The sequence below is a fragment of the Theropithecus gelada genome, chromosome X (assembly GCF_003255815.1).
Source record: "Theropithecus gelada isolate Dixy chromosome X, Tgel_1.0, whole genome shotgun sequence".
NCBI lineage: Eukaryota > Metazoa > Chordata > Mammalia > Primates > Cercopithecidae > Theropithecus > Theropithecus gelada.
The window spans coordinates 47,279,456-47,302,718 of NC_037689.1; positions in this window are offsets into that span (position 1 = coordinate 47,279,456).

Consider the following 23,263-nt stretch of genomic DNA (forward strand, 5'->3'; position numbering starts at 1 on the left):
CATGGAATACTACGCAGTCACAAAAAGAATGGAATAATGCCCTTTGCAGCAACATGGACGCAACTCGAGGCCATTATCCTAAGCAAATTAATGTAGGAACAGAAAGCCAAATACCACATGTTCTCACTTATAATCAGGAGCTAAACACTGGATACTTATGAACATAAAGATGGCAACAATGGAGACAGAGGACTACTAGAAGGCAGAGGGAGGAAGTGGGGCGAGTGTTGAAAAACTAACTGTTGGGTGATAAGATCACTAGTATCCCAAATCTCAGCATCATGCAATATACCCATATAACATACCTGCACACGTACCCCCTGAATCTAAAATGAAACTTCAAGGCTGGGTGCAGTGGCTCATGCCTGTAATCCCAGCACTTTGGGAGGCTGGGGTGGAAGGATTGCTTGAGCCCAGGAGGTTGAGGCTGTTGTGAGCCATGATCATGGCACTGCCCTCCAGCCTAGGTGACAGAGTGAGACATTGTTTCAAAAAATAAAGTAAAATGAAATGAAATGAAATAAAAGTTGAAATTAATAACCCCCCCTGAAATAAACAAAAACTACCACCACAACAAAAGAAAGACATTAACTCTTTACACATTAGGATGCCCTATTCCTTATCTGAGCCATAAGATCTTGTCAGTCTTACTCAGGAGAAGGAGGGATACTCTCAGGATGGAACCATCATCCTGCCTAAATTTTTATAAATATTAAACTCTTAACTCTTAAACTCTTCTTGCATTATTATAATCTGATTGCCTCATCTCTGGGCCCTTGGCTGAGATAAAACCTGATAACAGTGAATTAGAGTTTTTTTGATTTAACTTAATGAGTGTTTGGATTCTGAGATCTGTTTTAGATTTATTCTTCTTTGTCTCAAACTCGAGTCCTTCAGTGATTTTTCCATGTTGCATTTATTAGCCAAGTCAATTAAAATTTTCCTGTATAATTTAAAGTTACTATAGGATTTTTTTCATTACCAAGGACATTTTAAACATCATTTATCATGGAATTATTGGGATAGTTTTATGTTCTGGTTAAGAGATTTGGAGGAATATTATAATCTTTTTTTAAAATGTTATGTGTTCTGACATTGTTTTGGTTGGAATACCTTTCTGGGTAGATATATGAGAAATAGGGAGAAAAGAATGCACTCGGTTGGCATTTGGGGAATAAATTATTTCCTTTTCCTTTCTCCATGGGCAAGGAGCATGAGATAAAAATAATCAGAATAAGGTCCTTAGGTATCGAGAATTTATTAGAATCAGAGCACTTACTAATTCAGAGCAAATGAGATCTATAGATTGTTAATTGCAGCTTGGTGTCTTTTATAAGAATGCCTCATGTAGCGAGCACATTGTCCCTTCACTAAATGAGTAGTGATTATCAGGGAGATTACTGTGATTTATAAGCTCATTTTCTTCATTTTACTTTACATGTGCCAGACACTGACTCATACAATAGAAAAACAAAACAAGCCTGATTTTAGAAATTAAATGCTTTATTGATTGTTTTATTGTTGCTCACAACAGAAAGTTATAATATATGGAATTTTTGAATATATGGTATATAAGTTAAAAAATACATGGTGGTGGGGGGGGGAACAACTTTATTGCAAGCTTTAGATTATAAACTAATTTTGGTGTACTACATTTCTGCCAGAATCGAAAGAGTGCCACCCAAATGGAGAAGAAATAATATGAATTATTGTTATGGAAGAAGAAATTATTTTCTTGGGAAAAGATTCTACTTTATTCTGGAATGTGCCCTTTTCAGGTAAGTGTGACTTCTATAGTAAGTAACGTGCAGAATTTTCTCTTTAATCTTTATGGAGAAAAAGAGCCAGTGTGATGAATAATCAGACAGTCTGATCTGCAAGCAACATGCTACTCCTTATTTTTCAGTAAATGGTTTTTTGTAGCTTCAGATATCAGAGGAATTGATTGGATTCTTAAGTTATTTATACATGCAAGGTTAAGTGGAGAATTTGATACAATTATTGTGATTGTTGAGAGTTAGTAAAACACAGTAAAAGAGCTTGATCTCTGCAGTTAGACTCCCTAATATTCTGATCAGAGATCTGCCAGTGTGATCTTGGGCAATTTACTTAGCCTTTCTGTGCTTGAATTCTTCAACTATAAAATAGGGATGTTGATTAAAATTAAATGAGCGAATATACGTAAATTGAACAGTGTCAAACACATAATAAACACTAAATAAATGCTAACTATTGCTATCATTCACACTAAATAAGCATGGGTAAAGATCTAGGGGCTGATTTTCACTAAACAACTGAAAGAAATGACTTAGAATTTCAACATTTAACAAACATTTTGAAGCAGTCCATTAATGTATATGTAATGTTTTAGTGTGAGAAATGTAGTATAATGAAAAAGGAATCCACCATTTTTGAAGAAATGTTATAGACTTTGAAGTCAGATGAACAAAATCATATTCCAGCTCTGTTCCTTGCTGGTGTGTGAACCTAGGGACATTATTTCACCTTATAGAGTCTCAGTTTCCACATCTGTAAAATGCTACCTTGCAATGTTGTGAGGATTTGTGTTACTGTTAATAGATACAGAGTTCTTAGCATAATGCTGGTACATAACAGGAACCAAACAGTAATTTAGTAGTTCTCTTCTGCCAGCTTGATAGCTAGAATCCTGTCTCTTCCAAGTCTGTCTTTCTGGGTCAAAGTAAGGGAAGAGAACTGGGGGAAAGTGAATCCACTGTTTTTTAAAATAGATTTTTTTTTGGAGCAGTTTTAGGTTCACAGCAAAATTGAGTGGAAGGTACAGAGATTTTCCATATATTCCCTGCCCCCACTCATGCGTAGACTTTCCCATTATCAACATCCCCCACCAGAGTAGTACATTTGTTACAACTGATGAGCCTACATTGACATATCTCAGTCACCCAAGGCCGATAGTTTACATTAGGCTTCACTCTTGGTGTTATGCTTTTCATAGATTTGGTCAAATGTATAACAACATGTATCTACCATTATAGTATCAAACAAAGTAGTTTCACTGTCCTAAAAGTCCTTTGTGCTCCGCAGATTTGTTTTTCATTTTCTTGTTTTGATATATGAACCCTTGTGATATATGAGTGTGAGATGGCATCCTGTGGGTAGACCAAGTCATCTCAGGAAGATTTTAGAGAAGGTTCTCGGTAGAGTCAATCAGTGTGTTAGTGGCAGGCACTGGGGTACAAATGCAGGATCACCTGACATGGAGCTGGTGGGCCAGGAGGGAGCATGGTATCCTGAGGGTACACTGAGAGAGAAAAATACATCAGCCATGTATCTCACCAGGAGCAAGAGTCTCATGGAGGTCAATATTAGGCAAAGTCAGAGATTTGAGTGGGCAAAAGATGTTGCTGACTTGTATCAGCAGGAATAGGGCACAGGATAGCATGTAGATTTGGAAGAGCAAGGCAGATTCCCAATTTTTGAGGTTCTAATACACTGCTCAGATTATAAAAGAAAAATCCACTAGAAGATGTGTGTGGTAGGAATTAACATTTATTCAGCATCTACTATGTGCCATATACAGTGATATATTTTCTATATGGTAGGTGTTATTATTCTGCATTTTAAAGATAATAAAATTGGGATTTGGAGAAACTAAGAAACTTGCCCAAAATCATAGAGCTAGCAAGTGGTGAAGCTGAGATCCAAACCAGACTGTCTTGTTGTTTAGAGAGCTAGCTGCTAAATCAAGGATACTAGTAGAAACTTGATCTCATGAAAATGGAAGAAACCCACATGTTATACTAGGCACACTGTTCAAGCCCAAGGTGTAGGGAAACTTGATCCTGAGTCATGCTGATGTGCTATATAGCACCTTAAATTTCCACAGACTAAGGTCGGGAGAGGGCAAGTGATCTCAGCAAGAGAGGAGGAAGGCTGCAGGGAAGCAACCTCACAATTCATTGCCATGGTATCCCCCGCCACTGCAGTACTTTAAATGGTCCCCTGGAGTCTGTAAAGTGCAAGCATTAATGTACAGCTCTAAGTGCTTTTGCTGTCTAATTTGTTATCATGGAGTGACCAAGTAATATGCGTATTTATGGTGAGCAACAGGGATTCTTCAGTTAGGGGTATAGAGGTATATTGGCAGTGTTTTATGTGGAAACTTTTTCTCTTCTCTGAATTTTCTTAAAATAAATCATGGTCAGAACCTCCTGTTTCTAAGGGAACTAGGAAAGCAAAGGCAAATATTATCATCACATTGGAAACAGGGTAAAAAGAGAGATGTCTTTATCACTAAGTTGTGCCAAAAGTTTAATATTTAACCACTTTTTTATAAAAGACCATAGAACAGAAACTGTATCTTGCATACTTAAGTTACCATATGAAGGTTGGATTTTTGAGGATGGTAAAGACAGGAATTGATTTCATCAAACTGATTACTCTAAGAGGCTGCCTCAGGCAAATCATTTTATATCAGAGTCAATTATTTGATTTCTAACATTTAAAAAATTTGCATCAGAGGATATCAGGAAAAATGGAGAACAGTTTAGAAACAATTATATATTCTCTTTTATCATGCAGTAAGCGATCTGATTGGTTAAAACATTCCTCTTACATACTCTGGGAAGGCTTGCTTGGACACAGAAATATTCCTAGGTCAGCCGAGTATCTTATTAGATTGTCAAAATTTGTAGATGGGAATATAGATAAATTGAAATTTTAAATATCCCAAGGGCATATTTACCCTTTTTCTAGATTGTGAGAATGACATATTTTGGAATGGAAGAAGATTTGCTCATTTGTCACCCCCTCTAACTTGTTTCCAAAATCCCACATTTGCAAATATTTAAGTGTCTCATTGGGTTGGATCAGCCATACAAACCCAGCTCCTATAAAACCTTAGAATATATTATTAAATGCCTGGGATCACACCACCTTAAAACAAACAAAAACAAACATAAAATTGTTTTTTGTTTTTTTATTTTTATTTTTTAATTATACTTTAAGTTCTAGGGTACATGTGCACAACGTGCAGGTTTGTTACGTATGTATACATGTCCCACGTTGGTGTGCTGCATCACCTGCCTGAGTCTACACAGGCGGGCAGGCCTCCTTGAGCTGTGGTGGGCTCCATCCAGTTCAAGCTTCCTGGCTGCTTTGTTTACCTACTCAAGCCTCAGCAACCGCAGACGCCCCTTCCCCAACCTCGCTGCTGCCTTGCAGTTCGATCTCAGACTGTTGTGCTAGCAGTGAGCGAGGCTCCGTGGGTGTAGGACCCTAAGAGCAAGGTGCGGGATATAATCTCCTGGTGTGCCTAAGACTGTTGGAAAAGCACAGTATTAGGGTGGGAGTGTCCCGATTTTCAAGGTACCGTCTGTCACGGCTTCCCTTGGCTAGGAAAGGGAATTACCCAACCCCTTGCACTTCCTGGGTGAGGCAACGCCCCACCCTGCTTCAGCTCACGCTCTGTGGGCTGCACCCACTGTCCGACAAGCCCCAGTGAGATGAACCCGGTACCTCAGTTGGAAATGCAGAAATCACCCTTCTGCGTTGCTCAAGCTGGGATCTGTAGAGTGGAGCTGTTCCTATTCGGCCATCTTGGAACCTCTCTAAAATTGTTTTTATCTTTGATTTTTTTTCCTTCTTTTTAGGTTCTGTCGACATGCGTATATTATCTTTACATTTTAATTGGTTAATTTTAATTACACAATTACAGAAATACACTCTCTTTGCAGAAATTCCAACCCGGAAGTATAAAAAGCGAAAGTTACCTTTCAATTACCCCTCTCTCTTGAAATCCCAGAATCTTTATTAGGTCATCAGTAACCATTATTAGAGTCTTAGTATGCATCAATTCATCTTTTTCAATGTAATTTATTGTATGCATGTACACACACAAATACATATGTATTTTTAAACTGTATCACTTGTGAAACAAATTTTCTTCACGTAATGATGTTTTTGACATATCTTTCCACTGAAATCCACCTCATTTAAAAATTACTGCATAGTATCTCAAAATGCGGATGGAATATAACATAGCCATTTCCTTATTGATGGACATTTAGATTGCTTTTCATTTTCTACTTTTATGAATCATGTTGAAATGTGTATTCTTGCACATACACATTCATCCAAATAGGCAAGCATGCAATGTGAAATAATCATATCATGGAGAATGGGGTATTCATCCCCTTGGGCATTTATTGTTATAATTATTTCATCCTTTTTTTTTAAAAGCATCTTGGGGTGATGTTATTTTCAAAATTTTTGGTTTTCTAATAAGTACTGTTAAGGTAATGACTTTTTCTCTGGGTATCACATGGCCTGCAGCAGAATGATTGATATCTGGTACTGATTATCATTCATTTCTAGAGGATTTTAAGATATGGTTAAAAAATACTCCATAGCACAAGAAAGGTGGTTTTAAAGTTAAAATTTTTTTTTTTTTGAATTGGAGTTTCGCTCTTGTTGCCCAGGCTGGAGTGCAATGGCGTGATCTCAGGTCACCACAACCTCCGCCTTCTGGGTTCAAGCGATTCTCCTGCCTCCGCCTCCTGAGTAGCTGGGATTATAGGCATGCACCATCACACCTGGCTAATTTTGTATTTTTAGTAGAGATGGGATTTCTCCATATTGGTCAGGCTGGTCTCAAACTCCCGACCTCAGGTGATCCACACACCTCAGCCTCCCAAAGTGCTGGGATTACAGGTGTGAGCCACTGCGTCCGGCCCCTAAAGTTAAACTTTTAATGAATCAGCATATAGTGAAATTGACTTTTTTTGTTACATATCTCTAAATGTGCTAAAATTCATAGAAAGATATTTTTAAACACTTAGAAATTTTAAGTTTCTATTTTTGCCACTGTTTTCAGACAATTTGGCCCTCAATTTAAAGTAATATTTTGAAAACTTTCATATAGTTTACTATACAGTAATTTGTAACTATTTTAGTGGATATTTTAAAAGGTATATTTTCTGCCTGTTGGCCATCAACAATATTCTAATATAGCTAGTATATGCAGCTTCCACTGGTATTCAATTCGTCACTCTTCTGAGGGTGTACTGAGTTTCTGAGAACAGTGATTAGAGTGTTCCACTGAGATTCATGACGTATAATTTATCAGTTTTGTTTTTGTTTAATTTAAAGCAGTTCTTAAATATTTTGAAGCCATGTTGTTAGATTAATAAAAGTTTGTGACATATGTATCTTCTTGTTGGATTGTACTATTCATCAATTTGAAAATCAATATAAAATATTTTTGTCCATTTCTATGTCTCACCCTGAATTCTATTCCGTTTTTCATTTAGCTAATATTGGCCAGGGTATTGTTTTCCATCTTTTTATTTTAAAGTCCTATTTTTCATTTGAAAATGTCTTTTGTAAACAACACATATCTGGAATTTATTTTATTTTTGTTTTTGCCCTACCTGAGAGTCTTTGTCTTCCAACATGGCTATTGAACCACTTTTACATTTATTGTTATTACTGGTATCTTAGATGCATTCTTGCTATCTGATTTTGTATTTTCTGTTAGCCATGATTTCTCTTTTTTTCATTTCTACCATTTTGTTGTACTCACTGACTTTTATTTGATTCAGTTTCTATCTCTAATAGTTTGATAATTGCATATGCTATTTGTGTTCTTTATTTTTTATTTTTCAAAAACAATTTTAAATTAAAAAAATTTTGTGGGTACATAGTATGTGTATAATTTACGGTATACGTGTGATGTTTTGATATAGCCTTACAATGTGCTCTTTTCTTAGCTACCTTTAAAATTTATCACACATTTAAATTTATTTTTCTACCACTCCTTGAGTCAATAGTATCATTATCCCCTTACTACAATATTTTCATAGCTATAATAAAGTCAGAGAAATATTTTCGTGACAGAATTAAAACTTAATATTACATATGTGTATTTATTATTAAGCAGCTTTCATAATTATTATCTTAATAGTTGTTTAATACTCTATTGAATTGTTATATACAATTATATCTCTATTTATTGATTTCTATTCCCCTATTGTGGCTATTTCTGAATATTTAAATCATTGATTATGATATCCAGTGCAATAAAAATTAATCTTTTTGTGCCTATAGATTTTCTATTCCAGCATATAAGTTTATAACAAATTCTTTGGATTGAGTTAATGGGACAGTGCAACCTTCTTATGAATATTAAAAGTTTTATCTCCATTGGATAATATTCTTTTTAGCACATAGTATAAGGGATTATACAGACAATATTTTGAGTTAACTAAGTAATAAAGGATAGTAGAATAGATAAGTGACAGGTAAAAAGAAGAGAAGGCTTCCAAGTGAGATCTAGGGAGACAAACAATGGAAGGATCAGTTAGAATGTATCCAAAAGCATCAGGGGAATTAAGTAGAAACAGAAGTGCATGGAAAAGGTTAAAAGGTAAGTAATGTCTTTTCTCCATTTACTGTGGAGGGCAGGTAATAACACTTACAGGGGAGTAAAAACTGCTGAATGCAAAAAAGGATTGCCCCAATTGTCATCCCAGGTAGTAACCAAGTGTCTGGAGCTTGTATAAACTCAAAGATGGGTTGACTTCCCCATTATGTAAGTTACAAGAGGATATTTATTTATTTATTTATTTATTCTAATTATACTTTTAAGTTCTAGGGTATACGTGCACTATGTGCAGGTTTGCTACATAAGTATACATGTGCCATGTTGGTTTGCTGCACCCATCTACTCATCATTTACATTAGGTATTTCTCCTAATGCTATTCCTCCCCTAGTCCCCCAAACCCCAGACAGGCCCTGGTGTGTGATGTTCCCCACCCTGAGTCCAAGTGTTGTCATTGTACAGTTCCCACCTATGAGAGAGAACATGTGGTGTTTGGTTTTCTGTCCTTGTGATAGTTTGCTCAGAATAATGGTTTCCAGCTTCATCCATGTCCCTGCAAAGGACATGAACTCATCCTTGTTTATGGCTGCATAGTATTCCATGGTATATATGTGCCACATTTTCTTAATCCAGTCTATCATTGATGGACATTTGGGTTGGTTCCAAGTCTGCTATTGTGAATAGTGCCGCAATGAACATACATATGCACGTGTCTTTACAGTAGCATGATTTATACTACTTTGGGTATATACCCAGTAATGGGATGGCTGGGTCAAATGGTATTTCTAGTTCTAGATCCTCGAGGAATTGCCACACTGTCCTCCACAATGGTTGAACTAATTTACACTCCCACCAACAATGTTCCTAGCTCTCCACATCCTCTCCAGCATCTGTTGTTTCCTGACTTTTTAATGATTGCCATTCTAACTGGTGTGAGATGGTATCTCATTGTGGTTTGATTTGCATTTCTCTGACCAATGATGATGAACAATTTTACATGTGTCTGTTGGCTGCATAAATGTCTTCTTTTGAGAAGTGTCCGTTCATATCCTTTGCCCACTTTTTGATGGGGTTGTTTGTCTTTTTCTTGTAAATTTGTTGAAGTTCTTTGTAGATTCTGGATATTAGCCCTTTGTCAGATGGGTATATTGCAAAATTTTTTTCCCATTCTGCAGGCTGCCTGTTCACTCTGATGGTAGTTTCTTTTGCTGTGCAGAAGCTCTTTAGTTTAATTAGATCCCATTTGTCTATTTTGGCTTTTATTGCTATTGCTTTTGGTGTTTTAGACATGAAGTCTTTGCCCATGCCTATGTCCTGAATGGTATTGCCTAGGTTTTCTTCTAGGGTTTTAATGGTTTTAGGTCTAACATTTAAGTCTTTAATCCATCTTGAATTAGTTTTTGTATAAGGTGTAAGGAAGAGATCCACTTTCAGCTTTCTACATACAGCTAGCCAGTTTTCCCGGTATCATTTATTAAATAGGGAATCCTTTCCCCATTTCTTGCTTTTTGTCAGGTTTGTCAAAGATCAGATGGTTGTAGCTGTGTGGTGGTGTTATTTCTGAGGCCTCTGTTCTGTTCCATTGGTCTGTGTATCTGTTTTGGTACCAGTACCATGCTGTTTTGGTTACTGTAGCCTTGTAGTATAGTTTGAAGTCAGGTAGCATGATTCCTCCAGCTTTGTTCTTTTTGCTTAGGATTGTCTTGGCAATGTGGGCTCTTTAAAGTTCCATATGAACTTTAAAGTAGATTTTTCCAATTCTGTGAAGAAAGTCACTAGTAGCTTGATGGGGATGGCATTGAATCTGTAAATTACCTTGGGCAGTATGGCCATTTTCACAATGTTGATTCTTCCTATCCATGAGCATGGAATGTTCTTCCATTTGTTTGTGTCCTCTTTTATTTTTTTGAGTAGTGGTTTGTAGTTCTCATTGAAGAGGTCCTTCACATGCCTTGTAAGTTGGATTCCTAGGTATTTTATTCTCTTTATAGCAATTTTGAATGGGAATTCACTCATGATTTGGCTCTCTGTTTGTCTGTTATTGGTGTATAGGAATGCTTGTGATTTTTGCACATCGATTTTGTATCCTGAGACTTTGCTGAAGTTGCTTATCAGCTTCTGGAGATTTTGGGCTGAGACAATGGGGTTTTCTAAATATACAATCATGTCATCTGCAAACAGGGTCAATTTGACTTCCTCTTTTCCTAATTGAATATCCTTTATTTCTTTCTCCTGCCTGATTGCCCTGGCCAGAACTTCCAACACTATGTTGAGTAGGAGTGGTAAGAGAGGGCATCCTTGTCTTGTACCAGTTTTCAGAGGGAATTTTTCCAGTTTTTGCCCATTCGGTATGATATTGGCCGTGGGTTTGTCATAAATAGCTCTATTATTTTGAGATACGTTCCATCAATACTGAATTTATTGAGAGTTTTTAGCATGAAGGGCTGTTGAATTTTGTCAAAGGCCTTTTCTGCATCTATTGAGATAATCATGTGGTTTTTGTCTTTGGTTCTGTTTATATACTGGATTAAGTTTATTGATTTGCGTATGTTGAACCAGCCTTGCATCCCAGGGATGAAGCTGACTTGATCATGGTGGATAAACTTTTGATGTGCTGCTGGATTTGGTTTCCCAGTATTTTATTGAGGATTTTTGCATTGATGTTCATCAGGCATATTGGTATAAAATTCTCTTTTTCTGTTGTGTCTCTGCCAGGTTTTGGTATCAGGATGATGCTGGCCTCATAAAATGAGTTAGGGAGAATTCCCTCTTTTTCTGTTGATTGGAATAGTTTCAGAAGGAATGGTACCAGCTCCTCTTTGTACCTGTGGTAGAATTTGGCTGTGAATCTATCTGGTCCTAGATTTTTTTGGTTGGTAGGCTATTGATTATTGCCTCAATTTCAGAGCCTGTTATTGGTCTATTCAGAGATTCAACTTCTTCCTGGTTTAGTCTTGGGAGGGTGTATGTGTCCAGGAATTTATCCATTTCTTCTAGATATTCTAGTTTATTTGTGTAGAGGTGTTTATAGTATTCTCTGTTGGTAGTTTGTATTTTTATGGGATCAGTGGTGATATTCCCTTTATCATTTTTTATTGCATCTATTTGATTCTTCTCTCTTTTCTTCTTTATTAGTCTTGCTAGTGGTCTATCAATTTTGTTGATCTTTTCAAAAAATCAGGTCCTGGATTCATTGATTTTTTTTGAAGGGTTCTTTGTGTCTCTGTCTCCTTCAGTTCTGTTCTGATCTTAGTTATTTCTTGCCTTGCCTTCTGCTAGCTTTTGAATGTGGTTGCTCTTGCTTCTCTAGTTCTTTTAATTGTGATGTTAGGGTGTTGATTTTAGATCTTTCCTGCTTTCTCCTGTGGACATTTAGTGCTATAAGTTTCCCTCTACACACTGCTTGAAATATGTCCCAGAGATTCTGGTATGTTATGTCTTTGTTCTCATTGTTTTCAAAGAACATCTTTATTTCTGCTTTCATTTCGTTATTTACCCAGTAGTCATTTAGGAGCAGGTTGTTTAGTTTCCATGTAGTTGTGCGGTTTTGAGTGAGTGTCTTAATCCTGAGTTCTAATTTGATTGCACTGTGGTCTGAGACACAGTTTGTTGTGATTTCTCTTCTTTTATATTTGCTGAGGAGTGCTTTACTTCCGATTATGTGTGGTCAATTTTAGAATGAGTGCAATGTGGTGCTGAGAAGAATGTATATTCTGTTGATTTGGTGGGGAGAGTTCTTTAGATGTCTATCAGGGCGGCTTGGTGCAGAGCTGAGTTCAAGTCCTGGATATCCTTGTTAACTTTCTGTTTCATTGATCTGTCTAATATTGACAGTGGGATGTTGAAGTCTCCCATTATTATTGTATGGGAGTCTAAGTCTCTTTGTAGGTCTCTAAGGACTTGGTTCATGAATCTGGGTGCTCCTGTATTGGGTGCATATATATTTAGGATAGTTAGCTCTTCTTGTTGAATTGATCCCTTTACCATTATGTAATGGCCTTCTTTGTCTCTTTTGATCTTTGCTGGTTTAAAGTCTGTTTTATCAGAGACTAGGATTGCCACCCCTGCTTTTTTTTTTGCTTTCCATTTGCTTGGTAGATCTTCCTCCATCCCTTTATTTTGAGCCTATGTGTGTCTCTGCACCTGAGATGAGTCTCCTGAATACAGCACACTGATGGGTCTTGACTCTTTATCCAATTTGCCAGTCTGTGTCTTATAATTGGGGCATTTAGCCCATTTACATTTAAGGTTAATATTGTTATGTGTGAATTTGATCCTGTCATTATGATGTTACCTGGTTATTTTGCCTGTTAATTGATGCAGTTTCTTCCTAGCATCAATGGTCTTTACAATTTGGCATGTTTTTGCAATGGCTGGTACTGGTTGTTCCTTTTTATGTTTAGTGTTTCCTTCAGGATCTCTTGTAAGGCAGGCCTGGTGGTGACAAAATCTCTCAGCATTTGCTTGTCTGTGAAGGATTTTATTTCTCCTTCACTTATGAAACTTAGTTTGGCTGGATATGAAATTCTAGGTTGAAAATTCTTTTCTTTAAGAATGTTGAATATTGGCCCCCACTCTTTTCTGGCTTTTATGGTTTCTTCCAAGAGATCTCCTGTTAGTCTGATGGGTTTCCCTTTGTGGGTAACCTGACCTTTCTCTCTGGCTGCCCTTAACGTTTTTTCCTTCATTTCAACCTTGGTGAAACTGAAAATTATGTGTCTTTGAGTTGCTCTTCTCGAGGAGTATCTTTGTGGTGTTCTCTGTATTTCCTAAATTTGAATGTTGGCCTGCCTTGCTAGTTTGGGGAAGTTCTCCTGGATAATATCCTGAAAGAGTGTTTTCCAATTTGGTTCCATTCTCCCCATCACTTTCAGGTACACCAATCAGATATAGATTTGGTCTTTCCACATAGTCCCATATTTCTTGGAAGCTTTGTTCATTTCCTTTTACTCTTTTTTCTCTAAACATGTCTTCTTGCTTTATTTCATTCATTTGATCTTCAATCACTGATATCCTTTCTTTCACTTGATTGAATTGGCTATTGAAGCTTGTGCATACGTCACGAAGTTCTCATGCCATGGTTTTCAGCTCCATCAGGTCATTTAAGGTCTTCTCTACAATGTTTACTCTAGTTAGCCATTCGTCTAACCTTTTTTCAAGGTTTTTCGCTTCCTTGCAATGGGTTAGAACATGCTCCATTAGCTTGGGGAAGTTTGTGATTACTGACCTTCTGAAGCCTACTTCTGTCAACTTGTCCAAGTCATTCTCCATCCAGCTTTGTTCCATTGCTGGCAAAGAGCTGCGATTTTTTGGAGGAGAAGAGGTGCTCTGGTTTTTAGAATTTTCAGCTTTTCTGCTCTGATTTCTCCACATCTTTGTGGTTTTATCTACCTTTGGTCTTTGATGTTGGTGATGTACAGATGGGATTTTGATGTAGATGTCCTTTTTGTTGATGTTGATGCTATTCCTTTCTTTTTGTTAGTTTTCCTTCTAAGAGTCAGGTCCCTCAGCTGTAGGTCTGTTAGCGTTTGCTGGAGGTCCACTCCAGACCCTGTTTGCCTGGAGGCTGCAGAACAGCAAACATTGCAGAATCTGCAGCAGAGGCTGCAGAACAGCAAATATTGCAGAACAGCCAATATTGCTGACTGATCCTTTCTCTAGAAGCTTTGTCCCAGAGGAGCAACCATTTGTATGAGGTTTCTGTCAGCCCCTACTGGGAGGTTTCTCCCAGTTAGGGCACATGGGGGTCAGGGACCCACTTGAGGAGGCAGTCTGTCCATTCTCAGAGCTCAAAGGCAGTGCTGGGGGAACCACTGCTCTCTTCAGAGCTGTCAGACAGGGACGTTTAAGTCTGCAGAAGTTGTCTGCTGCCTTTTGTTTGGCTATGCCCTGCCCACAGAAGTGGAGTCTATAGAGGCAGTAGGCCTTGCTGAGCTGTGGTGGGTTCCGTCCATTTTGAGCTTCCCGGCCACTTTGTTTACCTACTCAAGCCTCAGCAATGGCAGACGCCCCTCCCCCAGCCAGGCTGCCACCTCACAGTTCCATCTCAGACTGCTGCACTAGCAGTGAGCAAGGCTCCATGGGTATGGGAACTGTTGAGCCAGGCACGGGAAAGAATCTCCTTATTTGCTGGTTGCTAAGACCTTGAAAAAAGTGCAGTATTTGGGCAGGAGTGTCCCATTTTTCCAGGTACAGTCTGTCACAGCTTCTCTTGGCTAGGAAAGGGAAATCTTCTGACCCCTTGCACTTCTTGGGTGAGGCAATACCCCATCCTGCTTCGGCTCGCCCTCCATGGGCTGCACCCACTGTCCAACCAGTCCCAATGAGATGAACCAGGTACCTCAGTTGGAACTGCAGAAATCACCTGTCTTCCACGTCAGTCACGCTGAGAACTACAGACCGGAGCTGTTCATATTCGGCCATCTTGGAACGGAATCCTACAAGAGGATATTTAAACTGACCATATGTATAAGATTATGGGTTAAGTTAATAACAGTTCTGAAGGCTACTGAATAATGACTGCATGCTTGCTTACTTTAAATGCTTACTATATATCTATTACATCAAATTGTATAATTTTTAAAAGTTCAATTATTTATATATATATCTTTATAAATTTAATGATTTAAATGATTTAAATTTAAATTTAAAGCGATGATTTAAATATAAAAATCTTCAAATAACTGAACTTTTATATATAACAACTTTCAGGAATGAACCTGAGTGCTGTGGCTTGAACTGTGCGCCCAAAAAGAGTATGTTGAAACCCTGACATCCAGCATCTCAAAACGTGACCTTATTTGGAAATGAGATAATCACAGATGTAATTAGTTAAGATGAGGTTATACCAGAACAGATTGGGCCCTTAATCCAATATGAGTGATGTCCTTATAAAAAGAGAAGAGACATAGGCACAGACACACAAGTAGGGAATGCTATGTGACAATGGAGGCAAAGACTGAAGTGCTGCAGCTGAAAGTCAAGAATTGTCAACAGCAACCATGAGAAGCTAGGAAGAAGCAAGGAAGGATTATTTCCAGAGTCTCGGAGAGACCATGGCCCTGCTAATACCTGGATTTCAGACTTAGAACCCCAGAACTGTGAAATAGTAAATTTCTGATGTTTTAAGCCACTCAGTTTGTGGTATCTTGTTACAGTAGTCCTGGTAAACTAATACAGAACCTATTAATTTTGCCAGAGGGCTATAACTGAAGAATCATAGCTAACTGGGGCAACCTATCCTAAGTGAAGCAGGAAATAGCCTTCAGTGTGGAAGTGCTAACTAATGTGACTACCAACCCAAGATTGTGAAAAGTCCTGAAAAGTCAAGCTGGAGAGAAATTTCTCTACCTTTGCAGTAGTAAGTTACTGTTTGCCAACTTACTTATCTAGCTTACAAATAAAGATAGCAAGGAAAATTGTATCAAATAGAGTAGCATATCCTTTATGTGCAGCATATTCTAGGAACCCTAGAACACAAAGATTTCACATTTATTATGCTGAACCATATAAAATTGCTATTTTGTGATTTTTTTTGTTGGTAAAAGTTTGGTTAAATATTGGCAATTCCATATGGTTCAACCAAATAGGTTACAGTGGAATTCAGAAGGTGACGATATAGATTTCCAACAATTATAAGGAGCATACAATGCACTTCAAGTGAGAATTATTAAATTTGAAAGGATGGGAGAAGATTCAGGAAAAGCCTAGAAAGTGATGGGTGTTTGATGGGGAGGGGAGACAGAGAAGGGAACAATTTCACTGGAGATGGAAGTTCATCTATAGGGAGGGAAAAGTCTGGAAAAGTATTTTGGAGAGATATTAAAGATCTTCAAGGCCAACATAAGGGATTTCAACTTATTCTTATAAAATAGGGGAGTGAATTGTCAAAGATTGTCCACAGGGGAATAATTGAAGTAGTGAAAGTGGTGATTTAGGAAACTTAATTTGGCATGCATTTATTACATTTAGCAAATATTTATTGAGGCCACAGCTTTGCATACAGACAGGTTGGAGAGCTACAGCATTGAAGACCTGGAAACCAATGAAGAGGTTATTGCTACAGTGTAACTATAATGTTATATGTGCTTGAACTGGAATGGTAGGTGTGGTTTGGCAAAGATCAGAGAGAGCTTGGTGATATGTTTAAGTGTGTAGGAAGAAGGTGGAGTCAAAGTTGACTCCAAAGTTTTGCATTTAAGTGAATTTAAGAATGGCATTAATAACAAAAATGCAGAAGGTAAGAAAAGAAGCTTGTTCAGGGATTGAGATGATAATTTTTTATTATGATAAATTTGAGGTGAAAGACCTCTTAGTAGAACTGTCCAACATAAGGCAAAGAATAAGGATAATTCAGGGTCCCCTAGATGAAGGTGATATGGTCAAGATCATGAAAGTCAACCATATCTCCAAGGGAGAAATCATATCAGAGAAAATCAGAAGACCATGTTTTGTAGGATGACCATGATTAAATTTAAACTATGCATATTGTTTCTGATTTTACAGATTTTAATAATAATCTCTCTCTGATATTGTCTTTCCAGGCTCAAAGATCATACTGGCTTCTATCTCAGGTCAAATAGTGTCTCTACTTCACCCGATTTTTAAAAAATATTTTTTAAGTTTTGTGGATTCATAGTAGGTGTATATAAATATATCCCATATGGGGTATATGAGATATTTTGACACATGCATACACTGTACAACAATCATATCAGGGTAAATGGGTTATCCATACCCTCAAGCATTTATCCTTTGTGTTACAATCCAATTATACTCTTTTAGTTGTTTAAAATGTACAATTAAATTATTATTGACCGCAGTCACCCTCTTATCCTATTGATTATAATTTTTGTACTTATTAAACATCTCCCCCCACCAACCCCACTATACTTCTCATACTCTGGTAACCATCCTTCCACTCACTATCTGAATGAGTTCAATTGTTTTGATTTTTAGATCCCATAAATAAGTGAGAATGTGTGATGTTGGTCTTTCTGTGCCTGGCTGATTTCATTTAAAATAATAATCTTCAATTCCATCCATGTTATTGTAAATGACAGGATCTCATTTTTTTGGCTGAATAGCACTCCATTGTGTATATGTACCACATTTTCTTTATCCACTCATCTGTTGATGGACACTTAGGTTGCTTCTAAACCTTGGCTATTGTGAATAGTGCTGCAACAAACATGAGACTGCAGGTATCTCTTTGATATACTGACTTCCTTTCTTTTGGGTATATACCCAGCAGTGGGATTGCTGGACCATATGGTAGCTCAATTTTTAGCTTTTTGAGGAACCTCCAAATTGTTCTCCATAGTGGTGGTACTAATTTACATTCCCACCAACAGTGTACTAGGATTCCCTTTTCTCTACATTCTCGCCAGCATTTGTTATTGCCTGTCTTTTGGATGTAAGCCATTTTAACTGGGGTAAGATGATATTTCATTGTGATTTGCATTTCTCTGATGATCAGTGATGTCAAACACCTTTTCATATGCCTGTTTGCCATTTATGTCTTCTTTTTGAGAAATGTCTAGTCAAATCTTTTGCCTATGTTTTGATCCAATTATTAGTATTTTTCCTATAGAATTGTTTGAGCTCCTTATATATTCTGGCTTTTAATCCCTTGACAGATGGGGAGATTAAAAATATTTCCTCCCATTCTGTGGGTTGTCTCTTCACTTTGTTGATTGTATCCTTTGCTGTGTAGAAGCTTTTTAACTTAATGTGGTCCCATCTGTCCATTTTTGCTTTGGTTGCCTGTTTGCAGGGTATTACTCAAGAAATCTTTGCCCAGACCAATGTGCTGGAGAATTTCCCCAATGTTTTCTTGTAGTAGTTTCATAGTTTGCATTCTGAGATTTAAGTTTTTAATCCATTTTGATTTGCTTTTTGTATATGGCATGAGATAGAGGTCTGGTTTCATTCTTCTGCATATGAATATCCAGTTTCTCCAGGAACATTTATTGAAGAGACCCTCTTTTCCCCAGTGTATGTTCTTGGCACCTTTGACAAAAATGAGTTCACTGTAGGTCTGTGAATTTATTTCAGAGTTCTCTATTCCGTTCTGTTGGTCTATGTGTCTGTTATTATGGAAGTACCATTCTGTTTTCGTTACTATAGCTCTTGTGTATAATTTGGAGTCAGATATTGTAATTCCTCCAGTTTTGTTCTTCTTCTTAGCATAGCTTTGGCTATTTTGGGTCTTTTCTGGTTTTATATAAATTTTAGGATTGTTTTTCTGTTTCTGTGAAGAATATCATTGGTATTTTGACAGTGATTGCATTGAATCTGTAGATTGCTTTGGGTAGTATGGACATTTTAAAATTATTAATTTTTCCAATCTATAAATATGGAATATCCTTCCATTAGTTGGTGTCCCCTCCAATTTCTTTCATCCGTGTTTCACTATAGAGATCTTTCACTTCTTTGGTTAAACTAATTCCTAAGTATTTAATTTTATTTGTGGCTACTGTAAAGGGGATTACTTTTTTTATTTTTCAGATTGTTCACTGTTGGTATATGGAAATGATAACTGATTTTTGTATGTTGATTTTGTATCCTACAACTTTACTGAATTTGTTTATCAGTTCTAATAGTTTTGTTATGGAGTCTTAAGATTTCTCTAAATATGAGATCATATCATCTACAAACAAGGATAATTTGACTTCTTCCTTTCTAATTTGGATGCCCTTTATATCTTTCTCTTGTCTGATTGCTCTAGCTGTACTAGACTTCCAGTACTATGGTGAATAAAAGTGATGACAGTGGACATTCTTGTGATGTTCCAGATCTTAGAGGAAACGTTTTCAGTTTTTCCTCATTCAGCATGACATTAGCTGTGGTTCTGTCATATATAGCTTTTATTATATTGAGGTATGTTCCCTCTAGATCCAGTTTTTCAAGAGTTTTTATTGTGAAAGGATGTTGAACTTGGTCAAATGCTTTTTCAACACCAGTTGAAATGATCATATGAATTTTGTCCTTCATTTTGTTGATATCATGTGTCACATTGATTGATTTGCATATGTTGAGCCATCCTTGCATCCCAGGGACAAATCCCACTTGGTCACAATGAATGATCTTTCTAATGTATTGTTGAATTCAATTTGCTACTATTTTGTTGAGGATTTTTGCATCAGTATTCATCAGAGATATTGGCCTGTAGTTTTCTTTGTTTGCTGCATCTTTGGTTTTGCAATCAGGGTAATTTTGGCCTGTTAGAATGAGTTTGGAAGTATTTCTTTCTCCTCTATTATTTGGAATAATTTGACTAGTATTGGTATTCTTTAAATATCGGATAGAATTCACCAGTAAAACCATTGGGTCCTGGGCTTTTCTTGACTGGGAGACTTTTTTTTTTTTCTTTTGTGGTGTCAGTCTTATTTGGTCTGTTCAGGCTTTGGATTTCTTTATGGTTCAATAATGGCAGGTTGTATGTGTCTAAGAATTGTCCATTTCTTCTAGGTTTCCAAATAAACTTCTGGGTTTATTGGCATATAGTTGCTCATAGTAGCCACTAATGATCCTTTGAATTTCTGCAGTATTAATTCTGCAGTTGTTTTGTTTCCTTTTTCATTTCTGATTTTATTTATTTGGGTTATCTCTCTGTTTTTCTTAATCTAGCTAAAGTTTTGTCAATTTTGTTTAACTTTTCAAAAAAATAGCTTTTTGTTTCATTGATTTTTGTATTGTTTTTTTCATTTCAAATTCATTTTTTTCTGATCTGATCTTTATTATTTCTTTTCTTCTGCTAATTTTGGACTTGGTTTACCCTTGCTTTTCTAGTTTTTCAAGATGCATAATTAGGTTGATTATTTGGAGTTTTTTTTTATGTAGGCACTTATGACTATAAACTTCCCTCTTAGTACTGCTTTTTCTGTATCTCAAAGGTTTTGGTATGTTGTGTTTCTAATATCATTTGTTTCAAGAAATTTTTGAATTTCCTTCCTAATTTCTTCATTGATCCACCAGTTTTTCAGGAGCATATTTTTAATTTCCATGTGTTTGTATGATTTCTAGAATTTCTCTTATTATTGATTTCTAGTTTTCTTCCACTGTGGTCAGAAAAGATGCTTGATATAATTTTATTTTTGGGGATATTTAAGATTTGTTTTGTGTCTGATATGGTTTGGATCTCTGTCCCCCGCAAAATTGCATGTCAAACTTTAATTCCTGAAGTTGGACGTGGGGCCAGGTAGGAGGCGATTGGTTCATGGGGGTGAGTTTTTCATGAATGGTTTAACACCATACTCCTGGTGCTGTTCTCATGATAGTGAATGAGTTCTCATGAGATCTGGTTGTTTAAAAGTATGTAGCACCTTTCCCCTTGCTGTATCTCTTGCTCCTGCTGCTGCCATGTAAGATGTGCATGCTTTCAGTTCGCCTTTCACCGTGATTGTAACATTTCTGAGTCTTCCCAGAGGCCTGGTAGATACCAACATCATGCTTCCTGTACAGCCTGCAGAACCATGAACCAATTAAACCTCTTTTCTTTATAAATGCCCAGTCTCAGGTATTTTTTTATAGCAGTGTGAAAATGAACTAATACAGTGATTTAACATATGGTCTATCCTTGAGCATGATCCATGTACTGAGGAGAAGAATTTATATTTAGCCATTGGATGAAATATTCTGTAAATATATGTTAGGTCCATTTGTTCTATTTTTTCTGTAAGTTATTGGGGTACAGGTTGTATTTGGTTACATGAGTAAGTTCTTTAGTGGTGATTTATGAGATTTTGGTGCACCCATCACCTGAGCAGTATACACTACAGCATATTTGTAGTCTTTTATCCCTTGTCCCTCCCACTGTTCTGCCCAAGTCCCCAAAATCCATTGTATCATTCTTATGTCTTTGTGCCCTTATAGCTTAGATCCCACATATCAGTGAGAACATATGATGTTTGAGTTTCCATTCCTGAGCTACTTCACTTAGAATAATAGTCTCCAATCTCATCCAGGTCACTGGAAATGCTGTTAATTCATTCCTTTCTATGGCTGCATAGTATTTCACTGTATATATATATATGTATACACACACACACACACACACACACACACATATGTGTGTGTGTTTCTTAATCTATTTCTTAATGTATTCATTGATTGATGGGCATTTGGGTTGGTTCCATGATTTTGCAATTGTGAATTGTGCTACTGTAAACATGTATGTGCAAGTGTCTTTCTCAAATAATGACTTCTTTTCCTCTGGTTAGATACCCAGTAGTGGGATTGCTGGATCAAACTGTAGTTCTAATTTTAATTCTTTAAGGAATCTCTGCACTGTTTTCCATAGTGGCTATACTAGTTTGCATTCCCACCAGCAGTGTAGAAGTGTTCCCTGTTCACCGCATCCACCCCAACAGCTACTGTTTTTTGATTTTTTGATTATGGACATTCTTGCAGGAGTAAGAATGTGGTATTACATGGCAGTTTTGATTTTCATTTCTCTGATCATTAGTGATGTTGAACATTTTTTCGTATGTTTTTAGGCCATTTGTATATCTTCTTTTGAGAATTGTCTATTCATACCCTTAGCCCACTTTTTGATGGGATTGTTTGTTTTTTCTTACTGATTTGTTTGAGTTTGTTGTAGATTCTGGATATTAGTCCTTTGTCAGATGTATAGACTGTGATGATTTGCTACCACTCTGTGGATTGTCTGTTTACTCTGCTGACTGTTCCTTTTGCCATGCAGAAGCTCTTTAGTGTAATTAGGTCCCAGCTATTTATCTTTGTTTTTATTGTATTTGCTTTTGGGTTCTTGGTCATGAAATCCTTGCCTAAGCCAATGTCTAGAAGGGTTATTCCAATGTTATCTTCTAGAATTTTTGTAGTTTCAGGTCTTAGATTTAAGTCCTTCATCCATCTTGAGTTAATTTTTATATAAGGTGAGAGATGAGGATCCAGTTTCATTCTCGTACATGTGGCTAGCCAATAATCCCAGCACCATTTGTCGAAAAGCATGTCCTTTCCCCACTTTATGTTTTTGATTGCTTTGTTGAAGATCAGTTGGCTGTAAGTATTTGGGTTTATTTCAGGGTTCTCTATTGTGTTCCATTGTTCTACGTGCCTAATTTTGTACCAGTACCATGCTGTTTTGGTGACTATGGCCTTATAGTATAGTTTGAAATCAGGTAATGTGATGACTCCAGATTTGTTGTTTTTGTTTAGTCTTTCTTTGGCTATGCAGGCTCTTTTTTGGTTCCATATGAATTTTAGAATTGTTTTTCTAATTCTGTGAAGAATGATGGTGATATTTTGATGAGAATTGCATTGAATTTTTAGATTGCTTTTGGCAGTATGGTCATTGTCACAGTATTGACTCTACCTATCCATGAGCATGGGATGTGTTTCCGTTTCTTTGTATCATCTATGATTTCTTTCAGCAGTGCTTTGTAGTTTTCCTTGTAGAGGTCTTTTGACTCCTTGTTTAGGTGTATTCCTAAGTATATATATTATTTGCAGCTATTGTAAAAGGGGTTGAGTTCTTGATTGGATTCTCCACTTGGTCGCTGTTGGTGTTTAGAAGAGCTTCTGATTTGTTTACATTAATCTTGTATCTGGAAACTTTGTTGAATTCTTTTATCAGTTCTAGGAGCTTTCTGGAAGAGTCCTCAGGGTTTTCAAGGTAAACGATCATATCATCAGTAAACAGTGACAGTTTGACTTCCTCTTTTCTGATTTGGATGCCCTTTATTTCTTTCTCATGTCTGATAGCTCTGGCTAGGACTTCCAGTACTATGTTGAAGAGGATTGGTGAGAGTGGGCTTCCTTGTCTTGTTCCAGTTCTCAAAGGGAATGCTTTCAACTTTTCTCCATTCAGTATTATGCTGGCTGTAGGTTTGTCATAGATGGCTTTTATTACATTAAGGTATGTCCCTTGTATGCCGATT